The sequence below is a fragment of the Sciurus carolinensis genome, chromosome 4, assembly GCF_902686445.1.
Source record: "Sciurus carolinensis chromosome 4, mSciCar1.2, whole genome shotgun sequence".
Taxonomy (NCBI): domain Eukaryota; kingdom Metazoa; phylum Chordata; class Mammalia; order Rodentia; family Sciuridae; genus Sciurus; species Sciurus carolinensis.
In genome coordinates this window covers 35,078,550-35,099,335 of record NC_062216.1, presented here as the reverse complement: position 1 = coordinate 35,099,335, position 20,786 = coordinate 35,078,550, and the positions used below count along the sequence as shown (strand labels likewise).

Here is a 20,786-nt window from a genome sequence, read left to right as displayed (position 1 = left end):
CTGTTCTTTGATCTTTAAAAACATACTTTGTGGTGTGTTGTTCACAAAATGCTCCCCTGGGATGAAATGCTTAAAACAAACACACAAATACACAAACCTTTTTGCCAGGTTCCAGATAGAACTGAAATATAATTCCAGATAGAATGCTGAGATATAATTTTCCATGTGCAGGGGGCCAATGATCAGTCACACGCACTTAAACTCACTAGTGTCATAAACCAGAAGGGATCAGGCAGAAATGCCTCCCTATGATATAATCTATGTTTAAAATTGGTCTGATGAATGGGGTAGTTTAATAGCTTTTTTTTTTTTTTTTGACCAAAAAACCCAAATATGTCTGTATCCAGGAGGAGTGGAAAAACCTATAATTCTAGAGAGGCAACTCAGCAGCAAATGGTTCCAAGTCACTGTTTACCCTCTAGACATATTCTCGGATTCATCAAGCTTTAGCAAATAGAAAAGATTTAAAAATATGTAGCAGCAACCCAGAATCTCAAGTGTCTTATAACAAAGCTGTTAAGTATTTTTATACGCCTTCATGATGTGTAGAGTGGAGTGCTGTTATTGGTAAGTGGAGACGGGAAAAAGTTTAAAAGAGGCACATTTTCTTACTTAAATACATAGAAGCCAAGAATAACTTTCAAGCCATGCTTTAAGTGCCATTTCAAAGCCCTAAATAAGCTAAAACAAATAAACCACCCCTCTCATCTTGACCTAGATTGCTGCTTAAACAAAGGTACATATTCTTAATTTACATGAAAGGCAATTAGGTCTGCTGCTGACAGCACTGTGGAAATACATGTGCTTAGGGCATGCTTTTATATTTGAAAAAAAAACAAAGACGAAAGGGTTTTTTTTTTTTTTTTTTTTTTTTTTTTTTTTCCCTTTTTCTTTGTTGTTGTTGTTTTGTTTTGTTTTGTTTATTCCCTTCAGCCACTATCCACTTTGGGTCAGAAATGCTGTTAGAAATTTTAAAGTGCTTTAGGTGAAGGATTATTATTACTGCTTTACATGATTAAAGTATGCTTCAAAATTATTTTCTGCTTCGCGCTTCAAGGCCAAATTTTGACATTTCATGATGATATTTGGTATTTAAAAAATGACTAGGAAATTATATATTATTTTGCCTTCTCTCGAATGGTTTTGAACAAGTTAGATTTTGAAAATGCAAAGGAAAAAATGAACTGGGAAAACCATGGCAAGAATGAAATATGAATTTGTTAGCCTAAGCACATTTTTAGGATCTGTGTCTTCTATAGGGTTAGGTTTTTGGCAACATAGTAATGGCACTTCTCTTTCTTTTCTTTTTGGAATTTTTTTTTTCTAATTAGAAAGATGATACATGCTCTTTTTTATATGTAAATATTTAAAAGAGAAAGAAGGAAATGGACTATTATTAACACTTTGATATTAGATTTTCCCAGTTAAGTTTATACATTTATTGATTCATTCCTCAAAGATTCACTGTGCTACCATGGTTAGCCAGGACATTCCTAGGTGATGGGGCACAGTGATTGACAAGGAAAACTCTATTTTTGCACCCAGGGTAAGAAGTCTAGAAGACCTTTAAACCAACGGACAAACACATTAAAATTATAAAGTTCAAAAAATTCGTTAATGGGAAAGAATAATGTCCTGTGGGAGGGTGTCATAAGGACTGTGTGAATCCTTAGTATATTTTAAAGATCATTTTTGCAGGGGGGCTTTGAGGGGAGTTTGAGTGAGATACAAATAAGTAGAAGTACTTAAGTGAAGTGGGAAAGTGAAGAGGGGAAAGAGAATAAGTGTAGAGGCCCAGAACAGGAGGTCACTGGTACTGAATGGAACAGAACTGGCAGGATGGGTGGGTAGGGAGAATGCCATGCCAGGTGAGGCTAGAAAGATGGGTAACTGGCTGAACCTCAAGACTGAGTGTTAAAATGAGTTTTGACCATTGTTCTGGGAGCAGTGGAAAACCACTGCAGGATTTTCAGTTGGGAAGTGATATGATCCAATTCAAATGACTATTTTGAAGCACTGCTCTAAAATTACATATGTTTAAGTATATATGTTAAAATTATATATATGTCAATATATATAACTTCACTAGACATAAGTTTCATGGAAAGTGGAAGCTCTGGATACTTTCACAATGAAGTGGGTCAGAGATAATTGTCTCTGTGCAGTGATTAAAGCAATTGCTGGTTCCCTTTGGGCCTGTGAACCTTAATGCAACCAAGTAGAAAAACCCAAGTAAATACTTTTTTTCTATCATAATTTTCCCAAGAGAAGTGAGGTCAAAACTACAGGTCGATTTTGGTTTGAAGGCAAAATATCTATTTGATTTTTAAGTCTGGCCTCAATTTTATCTTTTCATAACAGAACTGGTATGTGAAAGCTTGTTGTTTCTTTGAAAAGCACTGGGAATTGGTCTCTGTAGTAGACTTGGGATTGGCAATGAAGTTAAATGAAGGTGCTGTGTACAAAGTAGAAGAGGGATGTCCACAACATCACATTTAATTCCCCCACTGTAGGCTGTGGAGAGCATTGAACAAGGGGACACTTTTGTCATTGGTACTGGATGTGAAGAACCAGGCCACGAGAAAGCAGCAAAACATGGCAAATATAAAAATATGGCAAACACGACTCTGAGGGTACTGGCTCTTTTTGCGTTCAGGTGCATGGGAATGTGGACAGTGGGTGGGTAGATCGCCACATGGAGAGTGAAGGGTTGCTACTTGAAGGATGCTGTGAAGCCAAAGAAACACCAAAGATCCACTAAAAAGATTATTATGTGACAGTAGTTTCAGAAAATAGAAAATAAAAATAATTAATATTATTGTGAACAGGGAAGCAATCTGGACAACAGGACAACTAAATCCAAATCCAATGATCCTATGACCTTGTTTCATACAGACTTCCTTGAGGTTCAACTTTGACATAGTTTAGTTTTGGTAATCGTGGGAGGCTATAGAGTTTTGTACCATGGGCTAGATGCTCCACTTGCTTACAGAATGATTCTGGAAACTGTTTTAAAGCCTCTGTTTTACAAGGAAAAGAGGAATAAAATCTTCACAAGGATGCTGCTATAGAATTAAATGAGATAACTCATAATATCTGGTTCAAGGTAAACACTAACAAATATTGGCTATTACTATATATCAAAACAAGTGGTAAAATGTTATTTCTCTTTTTTTCTTGGTTTATATATCTATGTGATAGGAATCATCAAACTGCTAAATTGATTTTATTTGCAAAGCACATGAAGAGTTGTAAAGGGAAGACCCACTTCATCAAAGTGAAGTATTCTTAACAATACAATGAAAGGTTTTATCTAAGCTAGATAAATATTATTATCCTCATTATGTAAAGGTCAGAGTGATGCAAGGAACTAAAGTAACTTGTCAAAGAATGTCAGAGTTTGAGATTAGAATGATGGCTTCCCTAACTCCTAGGAATTCTGTTAGACAAAGACTCTCTGAAGCAAATAATCCCCATCCATTCAAATCAGTTCAAATATTCCACATGATTACAATTCAACCAATTTTTTTTTTCCCCCTCACTCCACTCACATTCCTGAATTAAGCAAGCAGTTAATAAAACAAAAATTTGTGGGATTGTGGCATTGGCTAATCAGGGGGGATGGTTGCAGAGGATCGTAGGCTAAGGATTTTCTTTGCAGAAATTTACAAAACGACCAGGAGAAAGTTAGCAATTCAATCTCATACCACATTAATACTGAAAACCTCCAGATTCATCCCTACTAGAACAGATATAAATAGTAATTTATGTGGGTATATAAACCAAATAAGCACTCATTCAGAATTAGATGTTCCCTAACTCTAAGTGATCACAACATAATTTCTAGCTCTAGGAAAAAAAATACATGTTTTTCTTCTTTCTCATACATTTCTGTAGTTTGTAATATCATTTGATAAAATAGTATAATCTCTTTACTTTGCTCAATAGCTCTAAGACCTTTGTTCTGCTTCCTCTCCTTCTAAAGATGTCACAAATAAATCCTAAAGTGTGACTTTAGTTTGTGAAATAACAAAAGAAAATTGTCTGAGTCAATCTCTTAAAATGCTCATGGGCTCACAGGAAGTTCCAGTCTGGGTGCTCCTGTAAGTCCATTATGCAAATCAACACTACAACAATTTATAGGATTTTATCATTCCTTTCTCATGATCCACATGCAAAGCATGTAAGAACCAGGATAAACATTCCTTTAAAAGCCTATGTTATTGTTTCCTCGTATGGGATTACATTTTATTCAGGTTTTAGGCACCTGCCTCAAAAAGGTAATATTTTTGTGTGGTGTGTATCTCTATTTTATAGTACTTATACAATTAAACTAATTAAGAGTTTATTGTGAAGAAACGATTCCTGTATATTCTCCTTTCTAAACAGACTGAATATTATAGACAAGTGTAATACAATGCTACTTTCTCACTAAAGCCCTAATATGAATTGCTATGTAAAACTCAATCCAAGAAAAAGTCCATTTTAGCATGCATACCAGCAAGGTAATTTTCACTAAGTACAGTAGATCAGAAACAAACTCTCAACCCAGCCTGGATGTTTGAAGTTCACCAAATGTCTTGTTTTTCTCCTGCCTGTGTTTTGGCAGGACAGGGTGAAGCAAGCATGATGTAGCAGTGATTAGCAAGGCCAGGAGGTCCAGGAGGATGGGAATAGAGAACCCTGGCCAGTGCAAGAGGAACCCAGGAGCTGGCTATGTGGAAAAAACTAAAGGTAGCTAAGTTAAAAACCTGCTTTGTGGTCCTAATATCAAATCAGCAAAAGGCCTAAATTTGTATGGCCTTATCTTTGTTTGGCACATGTCTTAATTTAAGGCAAAAAATGAGGGGACATTTGGAAGATTTTATGACTTTGGATAAATGAAATTCTGATAAAACCCAGAAAAAAATAGGAAAGGAAATAGGCCAAATTATAAATGCTATATTTGACATCTTTAAATTGTTTTTCATTGCAAGTTTTATTCATATGTTGACATAAAATGATTGTTACTTCATCATTATTTTATATTAAGCTAATAAATACTAGAAAAATAAATAACAAAACAACTTCCAAGATAATTTTTTAAAAAGAAATCAAGTATCTAATTTGCATATACTAAATGGTCTATATTACTGGTAAAGGAATTACTTTTAGTTTATGAAGTTATTATTTAATGCTATCGTGGGTATACTTTGAATTCAATCACGTATTTCTAATGATCTGTTAAACAAGTGAAGGTTGCCTGTGGAGAATGGGAGAATGTTAGAGACACGAACTTGGCTGGAGATTGGATCATACCCTGTAGTTACAACTCAATCCTGTAATTGTTCAATTCTTGAAGTTCCACTTCAGCCAAGGGGAACACACATATAGACCAGACTCAGTGGCCTTAGCAGGTGACCCTAATGGGGATGATGAGTTTTGCAAAGTGGATATGAAACCTGCCTTTACAAATATGATTTTAGATAAAAATCTAAAAACAAAAACTTGGCATGATAACAGAAGTGGAAGCAATATGTGTTCCTGTGAAGGAGTTTAGAATTAAGTATATTTTTGTAAATAGGGAATAAAGGTTTGTTGGAGAAACCATAAACCAGATAATTTCAAAGACCTTCACTATAGATTATTGTAGTCACTGTCAACTCTGCTGCTGATGGTCCCAGAGGAGACCTGGGCTCTCACACAAGCACCAGAGTTCCTGGCATGCACAATGCTGAAACTTGAGAAATTTGGGTTATAAAAATGATAGACACACTTATCATAACAATATTTTGTGTCATATAGAACATTCCCATATAGTACTTTATCTTGGTCTTCTGCACAAATTCTATACTGTGGAATAAAAGGCTTTCAAACAGGAAGACACTCAACACACCCCACATTAAAATTATCAGAGAGAGAAAAAGATCTTGAACCACTCAGGTGTTTTAAGTGACTGAAAAAAATATCAGGGTTCCAAAATAATCAACATGACTGATACATGAAATATTCATTAATCTGTCTAATGTAATCTAGGATTATGTGAATAGATTTTTAAAGAACAAATCCTGTGTTTTTAAGATAATGAAGGTTTTTCTCTAACACATTAGAGGCAAAATATGATGAAAATGGTCATCTTCATATTTTAAAATTATGAATAAAAATTGCAAAACAATGAAATTGCTAGGTTCTTGAACACCTGCAAAGGAAATGACTGTGTTTGGTGATAGCTGCCATTTTATAAAATCCAGTAGGAAGTCCAAATGGAGAAAAAAAAAGATGTTGAGGATGCTATTTTTAAGTGTGACTTTTCTTCCCACCCCCTGATATTAAGTTCTAACAAGACAAAAGGGGATTTGAGGAACTATAAGACCACCTGGCTGCCATTATGCATAGTTGAGTCCTTAGTCATTGTTGACAACTAAACCACCTTTGTAGGAGAGTGGAGGGCAGCTGGTGGTGGTCCCAGAGGAGGCCTGGGCTCTCACACAAACACTAGAGAGTTCCTGGCATACGCTAACCCTGTAAAGGTTGCCATCAGCAGCCGATGTGGTGACAAAATAGAAAAAAAAGTAGAGGGGGTAATTCTTTCTTTAACTCTTTTTGAAAATAGTATCTATTATATAAAGGAAATATGTAGGTAAATGGACTTCCTGGAGGATCTTGTGTTCCTGAATTTAAAATCCTAAATCTTGTTTTGATCATTTGTCAGAATATTTCCTCTGATTCTGGACTTTGCTTTTATAGCAAAGGTAGCTGGGATTGGCACGTTTGACTTGATAAACTTTATCATTAATTAAACATTTGTTAATTTCCCTGCATGTCAGTTGGAGAGGTTGATCCTTTCTAGATAGGTCTTTGGTCCCAGGGCATGCTTGCCAAGCTTGGAGACTTCTGCAAAGATTGTTGCCCCTGGTGCTCCTCATTAGAACTGGCTTCCTAGAGTTTAGTGAGGCTCAATGCTTCCCTAGTGCCCCATCCATTTGACTGCAACCTATTTGTTTTGTTTTCTCATCTCAGGATCAGCTTGCCTGTGCCTTCCAACATGACAATTAGTTAATTTAATAAATCTAATTTAGTTTAATGTGCTGCTGTGAGAGAACTGTTGGAGAGGCCCTGCAATTGCATCTAGATTCTTATTTCCCTCATAAAATCTATATTTTCATAATAAATTTTTGGATGAAACGGGCTCGCCTCTATTTCTGAAGTGGAAAATAAATTTCATTTTTTCAGCCAGTTTGAGTAACTGTTGGTGCCTGCTTAGATGTCTGTGGTGCTGATTGTGAGGTCTAGTTTAGGTTTTTTGGGGAAAGATGTCATGATTGATCAGTAATGTCCCTATAGGTCGAGTAATGGAAGCCATACATTTGCTGATCTCACTCAATTTCATGGAGAAGGAGGCTAACGATAGGAGGATACCTAGTGTGTTATTATATAAACTGACAATTTTACAAATTTAGTATACCAAAATTTTCAAAATTATATATTGAATAATTTAGTCATTGAGAAAGGTTAGGTTTTCATTAAAATAAAAACATAACTGTAGACAAAATTTGACCTATAGAGGTCAGATTTGGGTCAGTTAATGGTATTCTGGTCATTCCCAGAGGCTGATTTAACAAGATTATTTCTGAACTTCATACTTTCTCTTCCTAGAGGGATTACTCTCAGTTCCAGGCTTGTCCCTAGAAATCCTCGAGCTGTTGATATTAGCCCTGGAGAAGAAAGGGAGGTTGGGAACAAAGTAGTGCTGAGAAATAAGGGACAAATATGGGAGAGAAAAATATACTGGAACAAGGAAAAGTATATTCTTTCTATGTTCCATATGCATATTGGTGATATCTGAGTTGATTTCTAGAGGATAAGGAAAATTAGTGAAGATTTGTGTAGAGATGTGCAGAGAGGGTAAAGTGTCAAAGTGTGAGACAGTTTTCTAAGGGCATGAGACTAAAAAGGGCCAGAAGGTTGTTGTGATTATTTAATGCTGCATCACCAATCACCCCATAATTTAGGGCATAAAATAACCATTTATTATAACCATTTAACAGAGTTTAAGGGTCAAAAATCCGAACAGGATCCAGTGGTAATATATTGCTCTGCTCCATGATCTCTAGGACCTTAATGGGAAGACTTGAAAGCTAGGGAACAGAATAATATGAAGACTTATCATTTATATGTTTGTTTGATGGTAGATGCTGGCTGTTGGCTGAGGGCCTCAGTTCCTCTCTATTTAGAGTCCTTCATGAAATGGGCCTCTTTGAATGGTATTCCCCACAATATACCCAAACAAGTGGCCAGGTGGAAACTATATTCCTTTAACATCACCCAGCCTGGAAGTCATACAGAATCACTTTATCTATTGTTTGCAGCAGTCACAAGTCTTCCAAGATTCAAAGGTAAAACAAATAAACTCCCTCTCTTGAGGGAGAGCGGCAAGGTTCTGAAAGAGTGTGGACCTGAAGATAGTATTGTGACTATTTTTGAAAAATAAAATGCAGCAGTAATTGACATGTAGGAACCAGTGGGAAAGGAACTTAAAATGTAGTTGGTGAGATGGGCAGGGACAGATCACACAGAATGCTGTGTATCATGTTAATAATCTTAGTCTTTTTTTCTAAAGTACATAAAAAGTCATTAAGAAATGTAGCATGGGAATATCAAATTATGTTTTCTTACAGCATAGATAATGTACTGGAGAGTAGAAAAATTGAATGTGAAGAATTCAATTAGGAAATTTGAGTGATAAACAAAGCAGGAAATATGAGTTTGGATGTGGTGGCAAGATACAGGGAGAGGTGAATGGATATAAAAAAAACACACATTGGAAGTAAAATCAAGTGGGTCTGCATGTGGAAAGTGACAGAGAAGAGAGGGAAGTGTTGAGAATGAGTCTCAGTAGATATTTCTAGGCTGTGGAACTGTGAGGATGACAATGTTCATCAGCAAGGTAGGGAAAATTGGAGGAGCATCAGGGAATTTAGGAGAAAGATTATCAGTTCAGCTTTGAGCTTCAGAGAAATACAAGTAGACATGGTCAAGTGTGTAGTTTGATACATGGGGTTGATCTTCTAAGGAGAGGCCAGGAGGGTAAACATTGGAGAGTCATCTAAGTATATAGGTAGTAATGACTACAGGTAGGGTGAGATTTTCTATGCACAGACCCTTATTCAAGTATGTAAATTGAATATAGAAGGACAGCTCTGCAAAGCAGCTGGAGAAGATTCAGTGGAGAGGCTGGAGGAACATCAAAGCGAATAATCCCACAGAAGTCAAGGGAAGGTGTATTTGAGGCTGATTGTGTAGAAGCCTCTAAAACTTTTCTATCTCTAACCATGCTCATTGGATTTGATGATCTCTAATATAAGGACTTCACTTCTTAGTATGACATACAGGACCTTTCTAATGTTGCTATTTTAACTTTGTAATAACTTGCACTGAGTAAAATAGAAATTATAAAAGGTATAAATTTAATTAATTAATTAATTAATTTGGTACCAGGGATTGAACACAGGGGCACTTAACTACTAAATCACATCGCTAGTCCTTTTTAATATTTTACTTAGAGGCAGGTTCTTGCTAAGTTGCTCAGGACCTTGCCAAGTTACTAAGGCTAACTCTGAACTTGCTATCCTCCTGCCTTAGCCTCCCAAATCACTGGGATTATAGATGTATGTCACCATTCCTGGCTATGGCGTGAATTTTATAAATTATAATACTGTGCCATATGTAGCATATTATTACTTATTCTACTATAGACATGAGAAAATAGAGGAAGTTTTTCAATATAAGAGTTGAATATTGGACCTTTGCTCAGGAATATAATGCATACCAACACCATTTTTCCTTGAAAAGCCAGAGTTTAATTACCTTAATTAAACTTACACAATTTTTCATTACACACTAGTGGATAATGGTTTACTTTTAAATCAGAAATTTCTGCATATATTAGAATATGTATACTTATATGTAACATATAAGAAAATTAAAACTCTTGAATTATGTTCTTATACTTTCTTTAAGGCACTTGTCTATTTCTAATTTTTCAATTATAAATACATTTGCAATAAACATATACGTATATGTATATAGATAGAGGCACTGCTAAACATATTGTGAATGTTTTCTTTTTCAGAATGAAATCTAATTCAATGATACTAAATTGAAAAGGACAATGCTTCATGATGCAAGACTAAAATATGTTAAACATAAGCCAACCACAATATGGTTATAGATCCAATATTTTTCCTATCTCTTTACTTACAAATATTAATTTTGTTTTCCAGTGACATTGAGATAATTAGAACAAGAAAACAGCTAACTTTTAGTAGATCTAATGATTAGTTTTTCAGATTCATGAGTGAATCAGTTAAATAAAATCATATGAAATGTTTAAAACGCTTATTGGAACACCAAACTTATTTATGGGGAGATACTTTTCAAATATTTTAAAAACCTATAAGATTAAAAGTAAATCCAAGAGAACTATACATAGCAATAAAAGGGTGTAAGCCTATGATCTTTGCTTCATAAAAGTTGTAGCAGTTGACACACGTAGTGGCGAATAAACATTAGTGAGATATAATTGCCCTTGTCAACCTCAAGTACACAATGACTAAATAACAGGAAAAGAAAGTCAATATGATGTCAATTGTGTGCATAACAGTAATGTGTTTACTTCCAAAGAAAAATGAATGACCCAATCATTATGGGAAAACTTACAATGTTGTCCAACTTTTACTCAGTCTTAAATATATTGTTACAATTAATTATAAGATATTTGGTCAAATGATTAATATGTGTCTATGTTTAGTTAATTTTAAGCTAGTGATCCATGGAGCCTAATATATTAGGTCTAATTTTATTTCCAAACCTTTATATCAAGTTATTTAACTTCAGGTCATTTGGAAGGAAGCACTGGTTGCATGCTTAGATCACAGTATTCCAAACTGTGAGAAAATGTTGGTATCCCACCTGCTTACACTAATTTATATATTGTGTTCTCTTCCAAGAGCCCTGATAAGATGGACATGAAATATAATTGTAATTAGAAAGATGCTGAACTACCAGAAAGTAAATGTGGGTACTTAGTCATCAAGAATCCCTGCTGAGTCCCAGGTAGAGTAGGTACTTAACTTACCCTCATGCTGTGCATCTACTATTTATATTTCTGAAAATACCCATTATTCAAATCACTAGTGGCCATCCAATTAAAAAAATAACCAATATATCTCACTTGAATGAGTATAATATATCACCAATCCAGTGACAAAGTTATATACCAGTTGAGATCTGTTGACATTGGTGTCAGCCTCAATATAATCAAGATAAAGGCAAAGTTAAGAGTCAAGTCTAATTTGAGCTTTTGGATAAAGAGTGAGTATTAGGATATGATGTCAAGATAAGTGATGGTTGTTCAAGGGAGAAGCATTGAGGGGCATGGATATGATGATAGGTCTTCAAAAAGGACAGGTGTCTTCTAGCCTACATGTGAGAACAGCAAAAGTTCCAACTTAATGTTTTATTAGTATCATTAAATAAGGGAAGGAGTAACAGGTTTCTAAGACCCAAGTGGCAGTTTGTTAGTTTTAAGAAGTTCATCAGGGATGTGAAGTCTCACAAGTAGGAAACAAATAAAAGTTTGGAATCACAGAATTAGAATAACAAGTTAAGAAACTGGTCATGTTGAACCAGGTGGAAATCTAACTACTAGTGAGAAGCAGTATTAACCTTGCAGAAAAATCAACTAAGAATGTTGAGTTCTTGACCACAGTGAGCCTCCTTGTTCTCCCTTCCTAGAGTAGACTTGAAGAGTCTAACAGTCAGTAGAGTAGAAGAAGGGAATTAGGGGGAGGAAGGAAGGAAGGGGAAACTGGGACCTGAAATGGAATAAATTCCACGCATTTATGATTATGTCAAAATAAATCAAACTATTACGCCCAATAATAAAGCAACAATAAAAGCAAAAAAAAAAAAAAAAAAAATAGAAGAGTCAAATGAGAGGCTGTGTTTTGTTTTGTTTTGTTTAGTACTGGGGATTGAACCCAGGGGTGATTAACCATTAACCATGGAGCCCCATCCCCTGCCCTTTTTAGTTTTTATTTTGAGACAGGGTCTCACTAAATTGCTTAGGGCCTCACTGAATGGCTAAGGCTGCCTTTTAACTTGAGGTCCTCCTGCCTCAGCCTCTGGAGCCACTGGGATTACAGGTGTGCCTGGCAGTTAGTTATGATCTTTACCTACATGGAGAATCCTTATATCTCCAGTGATTATCTGAACCCCTGATCTTCACCTGCTCTGACTAGCTTCATGGGCAGTTTCCTGCATCTCAGTGGTTAGTGAAATATTAGCAAATAAATAAGGTAAAGTAAACATGCTTTGTCTCTTGGGGGTCGGGGGGCAACTTTCATCTACTTTAAAGTAGTTTACTTCTGGCAGAGATCTGATATAAATGAGCTGAGTTTGCTTTTTGAGACATTTATATATTTCTTCTAATATAAAAGGGAATGTGATTAACTTTTCTCCTTGATAAGTCAAAAACCAAGACAGGCAAGACAAGTTTGATTGCAATTTGGGAAAACATTAATGACATAAATAAGAAAGCTTCCTTATATGTATGTGAATTTTACAGTATTATAAATATGATACTGCAGGTTCCTGTACTGAGTGATCTATAGAATTTATAGCTGCAATTGGTGAGCTAATCAGTTTGGTCTACTTTCTTTTTTTCTTCATTATAGAAATACTTTGTCTTACATATAGAATAAAATTCATCTAAATAGTCTTATAAAAAGCTGTTTTTCTCTTTTTATATGTTGCTTATCTCTCTAAAGTTATATCAAATGCAAATATATATGCCAACTTTTTTTCCTAAGGAACTAAATGCACTTTAGAGACATACAACTCAATTCTCTAAATGCAAAGGTAGTTCTTCAGGTATTTGCCTTGATAATTGTATTTTTTTTTTTTTTCAGAATAAACAAGTAGCAAACATAGTAGTGAATGGAAGGTATAATTTACTAAGTGGTACAATACTGGTTTGAAAGTGTCATTATAGCTGCTAAAAGAAACAACCTTCACAAGGAAGTTTTGGTTTTCTATCTTGTTTGGTTAATGACTGAACAGGAACTCTGTGTGATATACCACATGGAAGCTGAGTCAGGCTCCATTTAATAGACAGAGAAACTGAAGTTCAGAGAAACTCATTCACATTCAACGTCTATACATGTGCAGAAAGTAGGGAACAGAGTACTTCTTTTTACGCCAAGACAAATGGTAGTTTGAGAAGACCACCCATACTTGCTATGTTGTTTTCTTTCTTGGAGGTGTAGCCAATTTTTTAGTTTTTCTTTTAATTTTATATTTAAAAACCAAGACCCATTAAGCTAGGGAAAATATTTTACATTTGAACTCCCAAACGCTAAACTGGGTGACCACGAGCAGGTTATGTAACAGGATGAAAGTGAGACATTTTAGATAGGGGTTTAAGTCCCACCACCCTGGTGGGTGGTGGTGGTGGTTCTGAAGCTTTAGAACAAATAAGATTTTTCTGGTTTGTTCTATATTGTGTGATTTATTCTTAAAAAAAAAAAAAAGAAAGAAAAGAAAAGGAAAAGAAAACTGCCTTCTTTAGCTGAGGTCAGCCCTTAGCTCACTTTGATTTCATTCTTCAAAACAATCCTGGTATTGCTCTTGTTTTCAACTTTCATGTTCAAAATTATTATTTTAGGCTTCCTTATTATATAGTCAGTAACCCCTCAACCTATTCTCCCTGATCAACTCAAGATAATGGTCTTTTGGATTTAACAGGGAGCTCTGACAAAGTCCAATTTATTGTTGATATTCTGTTAGACTTTTCTCTAATTCAGCAAACAATAACCTTTCCGCTTTTCCCAGATTGGCTGTTTATGCCTGTTTTCTTTGATGAAGCAAGGTATATTTTAGACTTTTGAAATACATTGTTTTTTCCATATTTATTCTAAAGCCTATTCTTTTACTGATTAAAAGATATTAAGGGTGACTTGTGACCATGCATGCACCATGTTCATGACAAATCATCCATTGAACCAAACATCACTGATTGCATATCACCTTGAAGAAAGAGGAAGTGCTGAGAACGTGAAAGGGCTAAGTGCACACCACCTTATAAATATCAGACAGCGTCACATAGAGTGCTCCCCTGGAAGGTGATTTTACCACCTGAGAATGGTTTCCTTTCGAAGGACAGGTTCTCAATTCTCAGGGAGAACCGATTCTCCACCAGAGAAGGGCTATGGTGATCAAGGAGGTCCCCATGGCATAATTTTAGCTTTTGCAGAATTTTCCATTGCTTATTTTCAGCACTACTGCTATTTCATCATTTCAATGATTGCTCCCCCAACACAGACTGACGATTTTATTGGATGCAGAAGGGACTGAGTTGGATTATATTTCACTGAATAGCTACATAGCCCATGTAAAAACAGTCTTTGGAAATGAAATAATCCCATCTAATTGACTGCAGTGAAAGAGAAACCATAAAACCAGTTGCTGTGAGGTGGACAATCCAAAGCTAGAACACAGGCTAAATTTGACCAAATTAAAATTCCTGAAGTTTGTGCAGGTTTGGAAAGTATTATTATTTTATTTTAACACAAAGGTTAAACTCATTAAATACTTAATAAGCATAAAGTTGCTAGGAGTTAATGAACTGCTGCTGTTTTCCACAATGAATTTATATCAAAATTGGGGGACCCAAATTAAGGTTGAAAATGTATTTTTCTTTCTATTCTGTCTGGAACAAAGCATTATTCTATTATTTCCATAATAACAAAACATCTATTTAATTTGTTGTGAACTGGACTTGTATTTTTGAAGAGGAATATAATCTCTTTTATTACTAAAGAATTCTGGAGGTTTTTCCTCATTTTACTTTTGATGTATGGTATGATATTTGGATCTGATGCTACATATTCTCTTCCGCGTATGAAATAAGACAAACTCCAATTACTGCAGAATGTTACCATGCTAACTCTGCTTCATAGAAGCACTTGCTTCACAAGTTTTGTATATGTGGAACAACATTCTTTCTTATCCCCAGCAAGTCACCTAAAAGTCAGTGGCAAAGCAGGTTCTCTTGAAATATCTAAGAAATAGAGGGGGTAGATTAATCAAGACAGACACTGCCTCAGGCTGATCCTAGAACTTGTCTTCTGGGTTCCTTTGTTCTGTCTACATCTTGGACACTCTAGGATAACTTGGCATACCTAGGAACACCCATGTAGTCTTTAAGTCTTGATTTTTTTCTTTTCAAGTTCATCCCCAAATTCTCAGTCTCTTTTTTGTAGAAGAGAAATATGGAATAGTAAATGAAATCCAGCATATCCTGTAACAGGGGGAGGAGAGACAAGATTGTTGGTGCCAGGAAAATCTGGCAATTGTTACAGGGCTCAAAATCTGGGATTAAAGGGAAGGACTCAGGAAATCAAAACCATGTCCATAGAAACTGGAAGAGCAACTAGCACTTAACCATGAGCCAAAAGCTCTGCTAGCTGCTTTATGTGTAATGTTTCAAATCCTTCCAGAGGTGAATGATGTTTTATTATGACCATTTTACATCTGAAAAAAAAAAAAAAAAAAACACTTAAGTTTAAAGGAGTTTATTATCTTGCCCAAACTCACAGAGGTAGATCTAACCGGAGCCGCCTGATAAAAAGTCTACATCTGAAGTCATAGTTAGGCTGCGTCAAGATATCTAGGGAGGGCTATAGCCTTTTCACACTAAAGAAGACAAACAGAGTTCTTGGAGCCAGGGCAGAAGTCCTTACCCGAGTGGTTAATGATGACTGAGTGCCTGGCGAGTTCTGAGTTATTCTGGGGAGGTCACATGGGGGAATTGATCTCAACATCCGGGGTGGGATTGTGTTGACAGGTCTGGCTTAAGTAGTCTCCCAGAAACTTGGCAATTGAGGAATCACTTATTAGGGAGGTAGGCAGTTAATTACATACCATAAATTGGAGAGAGGTTATCCAGTTCAGCTATTTAGGTTCTGTTTGGTCTTGATTCCTGGCTAGGGTCTAGGGAAACAATGTTTTTCTTGTAAGACAGCTTGGAATCCAAGATAGATTTAGGGACAGGAGAGAACAAAGCCTAATTGCTCAGCCTTTTGAGCTTCTTGTTCATTATTCTTTCATTTTCTTTGACATTGGCCTCTGTAGATGACGTTCATCTAAATACTACTGTGAGCGTGATCCCTTTTTGGTTGGGAAAGTCATTACCAGTGGAGCACAATCACTCTCAATTAACACGTGGGTCAGTAGGCAATCATCAGCTAATAAAAACTTTTGCATTCTGTGCATGATTTTAAAAAGGGCCATAAATTTGGAAGTGACAATGATTCTCATCAGGTGTTCATGAGAATAGAAACTCATTTTATATCACACAGTTCTTCAGTGATCAAAAGAATTTTCATGGCAAAGTGCAATACTGCATAAAGAACTGTAATAGAAAGCAGTTGTCTTTTATTTTGGCTATAATTCCTTTAACTATAAGAATCAATAAGAATCTTCTGCACCTGATGAGATTGTGAAATCTTATGTAACTTTTCAATTAAAACAAAGTTGAGTGAATTAATCTAATTGTTTAAACAAGGTTATAAACCCTGTTCTTGCAGCAATAAAAGTAGCTTATTTGTGTGCTTGAAAATATCTTAGTTCTTTTAAAAAATTAGTCTTAAAATTAAATTCCTATGGAATAGGCAAGTATTACTGTCTTCATTTTGCAGATAAACAAACTGGGGAATACACAGCCAATCACTTACATTATGTCACACAATACATCTCCACCAAGGTCAGCATTAAAGTATCCAGCAATGTGTCCTCAGGTTGTGGATTATCTCAGTGAGACACTCCATCCGTCAGTCACTGACCTTACCCTTTACCACCATGTTTTTGGCAAACATGCATCAGTAGTATTTCTCTTCTGCCTGGTGTTTTGGTAGAAACTTTCATGAGATGGAATAGCTCTTTAAGAGAGAGTCCTTGGCATCTATGTCCCCATTGGGAGAATATGAGGCCAAGAATGATCTCATGATATTACACACAAACCTTCCTCTTGACAGCACTTTAGGACAACCAAACAAGCACACGTACACATATATTCACTCACACATTTAGGTGACTCATGCTTTCTTCTCCATGGAAAGGCTTCACATGTGCATAGGCAGCCTTAGACAGATTAACCAAGGACAGAATTGTAGAAATAACCCACCAATGTGAAATACCTAGACATCAGTAAAGGTAAGCTATTTAGTTATCAACCAGACTCACACCTCAACCTAAGAATCGCAGCTTCTTGTAGCAGTGGTTTAAAAAACAGAGGTGCACACGGCAAGTGGATACTGGCAACTTTGGCTGTGGTTGTGCCCCTCAAAGTGAATTTAGAGGTTCTATATTCTTTGTGGGGGAAAAAAAAAGAAATCAACTAGAGACATTAGACAAGTCATGATGTTTGAAATGGATTCAGTGAAAATCTGAAAAGTAGGTAGGATTGATGCATATAGTAATAATGATTTATCTCTAACATTATTCTCTCTCTCCAAAATCTATATAGAAACCTACCCTATAGTTTTTATTTCACTATTGCAATGGCTAGAATTCCATGCAGTGATGACTTCTTTGTATCAAAACTTCTGGTTACCAAGACAACTAAATGGACTACCAGTCATTCACAGATGGTGTGTTACCTTATCATAATTTGCTCTTCAGAAGAGCCAGACAGTCCAAACAGTCCCTTCCCAGAGAGAATCTTCTTTCTGGTTAATACCACCACCATAAACCCAGTTCCTCAAACCACAAACGTAGTGATTATCCTTGATCTCACATCCAGTGCATCAAGTTCCACTGATTTCTGTTTATTCTTCAAAATACACACAAGCACTTAAGTGCTGCTAGAATACCTTGAAGCAAATCACCGTTGTTTCTCAGCTTCACTTTCCCACTCCTTTCTGAGCTGTGCTCTACAGTACATTCTCCACTCAGCAAACAGAATAATGGGGAAACAGTGGATCCAGTCAAGTCTGTACCTCTTCCCTAAGAATGTTCCATGACTGCTGCTCCCTCTACTTGGTTTCCTCTACTTCTTCACTTTCACCCTCCTAGCTTCCTTCCTCCTACCCTCCCTCCCTCCCTTTTTTCCTTCCTTCCTTCCCTCTCTTCTTTCTTTCTTTCTTTCTTTCTTTCTTTCTTTCTTTCTTTCTTCCTTTCTTTCTTTCTTTCTTTCTCTTTCTTTCTTTCTCTTTCTTTCTTTTCTTCTTCTTTTCTTTTAATTGCTAGACTCTGGCTTACCAGAATCTCTCTGCTGGATGTTTTCAGCTTTTATGCTGCTCCTTCCAGGTCTTGAAATGGTTCTTCATCATTCCATCTCAGGTCAAAAGTCCTCTATCTGCTCCAGAGGTTTTCCCTAACTCTACTAGACAAAGCTGATCACTTCTACTGTTCTTCCTAGCCTCACTGTTAATGTCATCCTTTTATTTTCTGCACAGCTCTGAGCACTGTCTGTAATTTTGTTTTTATGTTTGCTTTCTTCCCAAGGGAAAAGGTAAGTTTTAAGGCAGAATTTCTGTTTTTACCTTAGTATCCTGGGTTTCCCTGGTGGAGCCTGGAATATTGTAGATGCTCAGTTATGGTTGCTATTGCAACCCTAACCACCAACACAAGGCTTTCTTCTTGACCCCCAGACACAACCAGCTGCTCTGGTTACTGCTTCCCTGAGGAAGATGGGATTTCATTTTAGGATCCGGTGCTCTTTAAGAGAGTGAAGGAAGCCTTCGTGAGATGTCTCCGTGGGGTCCAAATACTGTCTTAGTCCACTGAGAGAACATCTAGTACCCATGAGAAGAGAGGCAGTGAATGCCTATAAATCTGAGATAAAAATAAATGACCTGATTTTGAATCCCAAAATACATAACTATTTTTTCATCTATAAAGTGGACATAACTGTGATATTTATCTCATAGGATTGTAAATGGGCATAAAATACTGAACACAAAGACTAATCTATAGCAAGTGCTCAACAAAAAACCCCCCAAACCAGTACCCACACAGGCTCCACACACAAATGCAGATCATTGCTTCAGAGTTCAACCACATTTGGAGTTAAACTTAGGATAATTGTTTAATTTATATGGAAAATCATACACCTAAACAATCATCTTCCACATAAATGCTTTTTAGAATGCATGCTGATTGCAATTTGCAAATTATTGATAATGCAAAATGTTGTGCTTCCATTTTTGTCACCAAGTTGCTTTCACATATACATTTTCCCACATTCCCTTTTCCTAGCACTCATCCTATTGTTATTGAACAATTGACTTAGAGTGTACATTTGCTGTAGAAATGGGACAAAGGCTGATGTGTAATTCATTCTGTTTTTCTTAGAAATAAGAAACTAAATGTAAACAAAAGTAATTCAATTCCAGTGCATAGTAATCACTATGCTTTATAATACAACTGAGACAAAAGGAATAGAGAAGAACTTGTTACATTCAAATTGTATCTGGAAAGCTTATGTGATAGACTGTGAAGGACCATTACATTCTAATTTATTCTACTTTCTGTTATTTAGTCTGTTTTTTCATTAGCTAAACATTCTTGCTTGTGAAAGCTGCTTTAATCTTGGAGACTAATAGTTAAAAAGGATGAATTATGCAACTGAGTTTTTGCTTCTTTCAATTTTGATTTCTTAATTATTTCACTTAGTTACATGAAAATGGTCAATTTATGGGTCTTATCAATACAACTATTGGCTGCCTGAAGAAAACAATTCAAGCCTTATAGAGTACAAATTGAGCTTACTAAAACCCAAAGCACAAAAAAGAAAAACTGTGTTTCAACAAGATACTCAACTCTTTTGAATAGTATCCAGAGAATATGTCTTTTTATGGACAGACTGATATATGTTGGAAACAATATAGGCATAACGTGACTTACTTAAAAATTATATATTTAAACCACATTCTTATTGTCTCTCCTATTTGAAGACATCTGAATGATTTAACTCTTACTTCCTTAACTACCCCTGCTACCTACCACTTGGGACCCCTGTGCAATTTCCTAAAAGATACTAACCTGAACTAACTTGATAATTGTTTTATTGCTTGTTGTAAAACCTTGCACTTCAAAGCATATAAAGTTTTCAGATTTTAAATCAATCCTATGATTTCACTTCAATGTTATAAGATTATATGGTTTTTATAATATAAACACATAGAGTAAAACATTTAAAATAAACTGAGAAAATGATTATATGAATATAAGAAATATATTTTTATGATATAAAGGTATATATACAAATTTGGAGCTAAACATATTCATCCAATGAGGAAAAAAGTAAACTCACTCTTAATATTTTCCCTAAGTCTTCTAGGTTTTATCAAAGGACTCTGTCCAACCTTTAAAATTTCTTGCATAAAAAATTTCTGTCCTCAGAAAACAAATAGGCAAAAATTTTAATTATATGTTTTGCTTTTTGCATACACATAATTATTTTCCTTCATAGAAGTTCAGCATTAGAAAATTTTATAGATGAGATAACCAATGATAATTAATAGAATTATTTTAATATATCAACTTTAATGAAATGTCTTTGAGGTTTAAGGTATGGACCATGATTGAATCCAGGAAATAAAAGAGTTTCTTATTTTGGATGTCTCCCGGCTAAATGCAAAACACTGGCATGCATTCATGGTAATTCTTATGAATGCTTTGAGGAGTCACAAATGACTGTTTCTGAAATCAGTTCATTAGTTTATCTAATTTATTATGCCCAT

The 20,786-nt window shown here is 35.5% G+C and overlaps 1 non-coding gene across 1 annotated transcript; it reads left to right on the top strand.

Moving 5' to 3' along the window:
* Positions 1-17,278: 17,278 nt before the first annotated feature.
* On the top strand, positions 17,279-17,410 carry LOC124984118 (small nucleolar RNA SNORA68). Its single transcript, XR_007108578.1, has one exon. It is a non-coding gene; the product is annotated as a small nucleolar RNA SNORA68 (small nucleolar RNA).
* Positions 17,411-20,786: the final 3,376 nt, after the last annotated feature.